This window comes from Lynx rufus, unplaced genomic scaffold (assembly GCF_022079265.1).
Source record: "Lynx rufus isolate CCGP_SWC_20201006 ecotype Redwood Valley unplaced genomic scaffold, mLynRuf1.p SCAF_12, whole genome shotgun sequence".
NCBI classification, from domain to species: domain Eukaryota; kingdom Metazoa; phylum Chordata; class Mammalia; order Carnivora; family Felidae; genus Lynx; species Lynx rufus.
In genome coordinates this window covers 66053664-66059663 of record NW_025814826.1, presented here as the reverse complement: position 1 = coordinate 66059663, position 6000 = coordinate 66053664, and the positions used below count along the sequence as shown (strand labels likewise).

The window sequence follows — 6000 nt, the reverse complement described above, 5'->3', positions numbered from 1 at the left end:
AGGTTAAAAAAAACAAAAAAAACAACCCACCAAAAAACCGTAATACATTTCATTAAAGAACAGTAAACATATTTAAATACAGTAAAGCTCTTTGTAAGCAAAATTGCTTTATTTCACCCGCTTCTGTTGTAACCAGAGTCAAATTGTTGCCGAGAGCAGAATGGGGGGTTACCTTTCTCAGCTTCAGGGAGTTCACCTTTAAAACGAATATGTGTCTAACTTGCCTCCTGGCTTGTGGTGAGGATCAAAGTGACACCGTAAAAATGAAAGTTGCTCTGCTTCTGGTTTCATTTCCTACCGCAAGGTTGTCACCTTTTTTTTTTTTTTTTTTAAAGAACACAAATCAGATATTACTTCCTGCTTAAAACCCTCCAAAGGCTCCCTGCTGCCTAAAGAATAAAGATGCCTTAAGAAGCCCCTGGAAGGCTGCATTTTTACCCCCGCCCAGGCTCCAGTCATTGGTAATCAGCTCCCCTCGGACACGGCTCTCTTCTCAGCTGCCCTCTGCCTGGTGACTCCCAAGTGCCGGGGGTCCTACTCCTCTTTCTCGAGGTTCAAGACCTAGGAGACCAGCGCCCAGGCCGCAGATCGGGGCTCAGCGGGCGCTTGAGTGGAGATCCAGTCTTGGCAGGGCCCGGCATTAGCGGTGATGCCAGTCAACACATCCCTGAGCCTCACTCACTTTGCCTCTGTGCAGAGGGGCCCAGGATACCCAACTCGTCTCGGTAGGCGCGCCCCGCGGGGTTGTGGGCCCTGGGGCCGGGCTGCAGGGCGACGAAGGCCCTGCGGAGGGGCCGCGTCCGGGCCTCGCGGGCGGGCAGGGGGCAGAGGGCTTCCCCGAAGTCGGTCCTCTCCCCGCCCGCCCAGAGTGCTATGGGGGGGGGACCCCGGCTCTGCCGGCCTCCCGCCCCCGGCCGAGTCTCCCCCAACCCCCGCGGCCACGCCCGCGCGCAGCCCCTGGCCGTCGCAAAGGCCCGGCGCGGCTCTCCGGCGCGATCTCGGGAACGGAGCCTCGTCGCGTGCTGGGCATGCGCGGGCCGCGGGACGCATGCCCTGTCCTCCCGGGAGGCGGAAGCTCGGCGCGGGGACGCGGCCGGGCGCGCGCAGTGGCGGGGTCGCGCGCCTCAGCCGGTCGCCGCGCACGCGCGGCCCGCGCCGACGCAGCACGGCCCCGAGGGCGCAAGCCCGCCGCTGCCGCCGCCGCCGCCGCCGCCACCGCCACCACCGCCGCTGCCGGGCCGGGACCGCTGTGCGCCCGCGGCGTGAGGCGTGGGAGGGAGCGCGGTCCCGGCGTTCGCGGCGCCGCCTGGCAGTCGTCTGCCCTCGCCTCCCGGCGCCCAGCGCCGCCCGAGTGAGTGCGGGGCCGGGGCGGGGGCCGGGGCGCGGGCGGGCGGGCCGACTCCCGGAGCTGGGGCTTGGCAGGGCCGCGGCCCGCGGGCGGAGGGCCGCGAGGGGCGAGCAGCCGGTCCGGGCGGCGGATGCGGCCGAGACGGGCCCCTCCCGCGCGCGGCTCGGAGGCCGGGGATGTGGGGAGGACGAGGGAGGGGCCCCGGGAGGACGACGCTGTGGGGAGGCTCGAGATGTGGGGCGGACGGGGGGTTCCGGGGGGCTCGGAGAGGCCAGGGACCGGGGAGGACGAGGGGGCGGGTTCTGGGAGGACGGCGATGGGTGGAGGACGGAGATGTGGGGAGGCCAGGAAACGTGGGGAGGCCGACGGGCTCGGGCAGGCCGGGGGGCTCGGGTAGACGGGGGGCGTTTGGGGGAACTGAGAAGGCCGGGGGGCTCGTGGAAGGTGGGAAGGGAGGTGCATTCGGGGGCCTCGGAGAGGCGGAGGGTCTGGAGGCCGGGGTGGGGGTGGTGGTGGGCGGCTTGGGGAGGCCAGCCGCCGGGCTCCTTGGGAGCGGGCCGATTGCCTCAAAAACAAAAGGGGGGAGAGAGGAAGGAGGAGGAAGAGGGAAATCCTTGGGGACCCTGGGGGCATCACCCGGACCCGGAATGCAGACTCCCTGGCCCTCGGGCAGGGAAGGGCGGGCCTCGAACCCGGATCGCGGTCGGCTCCTTCCCCGCTGCTGGCGCTCAACTTGCCGAGGCCCTGTGGTTTTCTGGGCGATAGCCCTGGACCTCTTGATTCATTGTGCCTCCAAGTTTCCTCCTCTGCCCACCCCAGCCCCCAGCTCTGCTGCCGGGGTAGGTGGAAGAACGACTCGCTGTTTCTCCCTGGCTTCCTTTTCTTTCTCAGGAGGAGGCTGTGTGTGTGTGTGTGTGTGTGTGTGTGTGTGTGTGTGTGTGTGTGTGTGTGTGTGTGTGTGTGTGTGGTTCCTTGGTTTTATTAATTGCAGGATTTAGCTTAACGCACTAAGAGTAAAAAGAAATTTTTCTTGAGTCATTTCAACAGTGTCTCATTCTTGCATAGTTAGCCTGCAGCTGGGTTTTTGGCAGTGAGACTAAGATAATAGTAATATTGTAGTAATTATGGGAATTGGTTGAAATACGTTCAAGCTGAAGGCGGTGTAAGAGTTTGGAGATCTGTGCTTAAGACGACCGTGGTTGGGATTCTTAGGTAGAATGTAAACATTTTCGTGGTTGGAAAAATAGGCCGTCGCTATTTGAAATGAAATACTAGAGTCTCACCCCTAATATTTTATTTGTATAATGGGTAAAGAAAATAGTCTTGTCCTGCAAATGAGAACGCTGGTCGGTTGTTTGATCTCTGAAAATCTGAAAAGCATGGATGAAGTGATTGGAAGATACATGGTGAGTTAGCATTCAACTTATTTTTGTTGAGGTACAGTCTAGGCAAGATTTTCAGGCAGCTGCACTTTCTAGATAACTTTTGACACCTCGCAATATTTAGACACACGAAACTTTTAAAGGAAGTTTGTGTCTCAGCGTGTTTAGACGTATATTGTTTTATATTTGTGTCTGTTCTTGGAGGGGGAATACCACCCGAGCTACCAGTAGTCTTTTGAATACTTTTGTGGTACTAAATGTTGAAGAAGCAGCAAGATCAAGTAATTTAGGTGGTTATGAAATAATCCAATTCAATATTGAAAACCGGGAAAAGATTGTTTAAAATACATGACTGTCTTTTTTTTTTTTTTTTTTTTTTAAATTTTTTTTTCAACGTTTATTTTCCATTTTTGGGACAGAGAGAGACAGAGCATGAACGGGGGAGGGCAGAGAGAGAGGGAGACACAGAATCGGAAACAGGCTCCAGGCTCCGAGCCATCAGCCCAGAGCCTGACGCGGGGCTCGAACTCCCAGACCGCGAGATCGTGACCTGGCTGAAGTCGGACGCTCAACCGACTGCGCCACCCAGGCGCCCCTACATGACTGTCTTTAAAACATCCCAATCAGTGGAAGACGTTAGGATATGCACTGAATAGAGAGACCTACACATTATTCAGAGGTGATGCATCAAAAAGCAAGTCCTTGGTTGGGGCGCCTGGGTGGCGGTGGCTCAGTCAGTTAAGTGTCTGACTTCAGCTCAGGTCACGATCTCACGGTTCGGTTCGTGTGTTCGAGCCCTTTGTTGGGCTTTGTGCTGACAGCTCAGAGCCCAGAGGCTGTTTCTGATTGTGTCTCCCTCTCTTTGCCCCTCCCCTGCTCACGCTCTGTTTCTCTCCATCTCTCAACAATAAATAAATGTAAAAAAAAAAAAAGCAAGTCCTTGGATAAATAAAGACATTGAATCCAAAACCTAGTATTTAAGGTTCGGGGCAAAGAATACTGGAGCAGAGGCCTAGAGGACGCATGACTTCAGCCTCTTTTCAGGCGGGCAGTGCACTGAAGGTGAATTGTGTCAGGTTAGGAGCGAGGTTCCGTGAGGGAAGCGGCAAAGCGGTGTCTGGGGAAGCTGGAAGTTGGGAACCGCAGTGAGTACTTTCTAACTAAAGTAGTTTCTCTAACACTCCATGCTCATTGTTGGAAATTACAGAACTTAATGTCCTAGTTCTTCAAATTGGGTTCTTCAGCAAGTCAGATAACTTTTCTTGCCAGGAAGTTGGAGAAGTTGTCTAAATAACAAAATTGTATTGTTAAAAATAGCCCCTTTAAAAAATGCGGATTTGGGGTGCCTGGGTGGCTCAGTCGGTTCAGCGTCCAACTTCGGCTCAGGTCATGATCTCGCAGTTTGTGAGTTTGAGCCCCGCGTCGGGCTCTGTGCTGACAGCTCGGAGCCTGGAGCCTGCTTTGCATTCTGTGTCTCTCTCTCTCTCTCTGCCCCTCCCCTGCTCACACTCTGTCTCTCTCAAGGATGAATAATTAAAAATTGTCTTAAAAGTAGCACAACAAAAGATGAGATTCAAAGTCTTAATTCAATATATAAATCTTGAACCTCTAAAATTAAACATTTTCAGTTTAGACAGAGTTTTAGCTAAAATCTTATTTTAAATCTCAATATAATTAAAAGTTCTATTATTTTTATCATTTGTGAATGAGGGATTTTTTTGCTTGTAAATCAGTAAAGTTCAGTTTCTGTAGTAATTTACTTTGCCTTAAAGCTCTAGCTTAAGAACTTATTTTCATTACTGTATCTTCCCTTATTAAAATCCCTTAAATAGCAAAAAATTGCTATGTGGGTCTTTGAAAATTTTTACTGATGCCTATAGAAATTATTTAAAATGCAAATTTTAAAAACTTGGGCAAAGTAAATGACCTTGAGTCGATAGTAATAACTCCAGGAAGTTTGTGAATGCAGTAAGCACTCAAATATGAAGCTGCTTCTCTGTCCTTAGAAGGGTCCTCGGTGGGACAGGTTGAGGACAGTTCCAGGTCATCTTTGGCTGTGCCTGTGTGTCACTGCCTCAACCACCTACATTAAGAAGTTGTTTTTTTTACTTCCCTTCTGTAAAGCATGTGTAGTAATGGATTATTTGAACCCTTGATGTCTTTTTCTCTGTACTAACATTTTGGCAAAGTTTTTTTTTTTTTTTTTTCCTTTTTCTTCCATGTCATGACTCCCAAAAGGCAGCCTGGTGCAGGAGAAATGAAATTCCTGTCTGCCACTTTCTGGCATTAATTTCTAGGAATTGTGCCAAATCTTACCATTCAGAACCGCATAAATGTGTTTCTGATTATAAAGTAGCAGAAGAAGCCTCTCTGTTCCTATCTATAACAATTGTATTGTTTTTCCTTTTTTTTTTTTTTTTTGCTAGGCTCTGTGATGGAAATAAAATTCAGATAAGCGTATGTAATTCAACTTTCAGTTTAGATGGAATTTTTAGCACATGTTGTTAATTATAGTCTGATTTGCGTAAGCACTAATGAAATGGTTTTTAGATGAAAGTATGAAATAAATATTTTCACCTGGTTGGCACTATTCCCACTTTTAAGCAATTGAAAGCCTTTGAGAAGAAAACTAGTAGTATCATCACAAAGCTTACCTGTTTTCAGGATATGAAGGCGTTCACTTATAAGCTTTGTATTTAAAATAATCCTGCCTAATTTTTTTTTGTTTTTGTTTTCAACGTTTATTTATTTTTGGGACAGAGAGAGACAGAGCATGAACGGGGGAGGGGCAGAGAGAGAGGGAGACACAGAATCGGAAACAGGCTCCAGGCTCTGAGCCATCAGCCCAGAGCCCGACGCGGGGCTCGAACTCACGGACCGCGAGATCGTGACCTGGCTGAAGTCGGACGCTTAACCGACTGCGCCACCCAGGCGCCCCTTAAAATAATCCTGCCTAGATCTTACTGATATACATTGCCATTTACTGTTAACTCATTTTTCAGAACAAGAAAAGTGACAAAAGTCATCCATTTCAATATTAGCCCCTGACAGGAGAGGACATGTAATGTTGCTGGGCACCCGTGTGGGTACAGTGTGGTATCGTAGGGGTCACTACCCTTTTGCAGATGAATTAACTCTGGGAGATGGGACCTGAGCCGATTGCTTTTGTGCTGTATCTCCTTTATTCCTCACAAGAGCCATATGCTCATTTTACAGACGAAACTCTGTAAGTCTGGAGGCAGAGTAGCCTGCCGTGGGTCTCTTGGCCCA

The 6000-nt window shown here is 50.8% G+C and overlaps 1 protein-coding gene across 4 annotated transcripts in view; it reads left to right on the top strand.

Moving 5' to 3' along the window:
• Window positions 1-1225: 1225 nt before the first annotated feature.
• PTK2 (protein tyrosine kinase 2) overlaps window positions 1226-6000 on the top strand; it is a 257109-nt gene continuing 252334 nt past the window's right edge. For 2 of the 4 annotated variants that reach the window (XM_047074239.1, XM_047074240.1), the window contains exon 1: window positions 1232-1351. The gene's annotated coding sequence lies outside the window, so the exon portion shown is untranslated. Of the gene's footprint in view, window positions 1352-6000 lie in introns of all 4 variants that reach the window. The other 2 variants (XM_047074242.1, XM_047074237.1) reach the window with 2 other exon arrangements.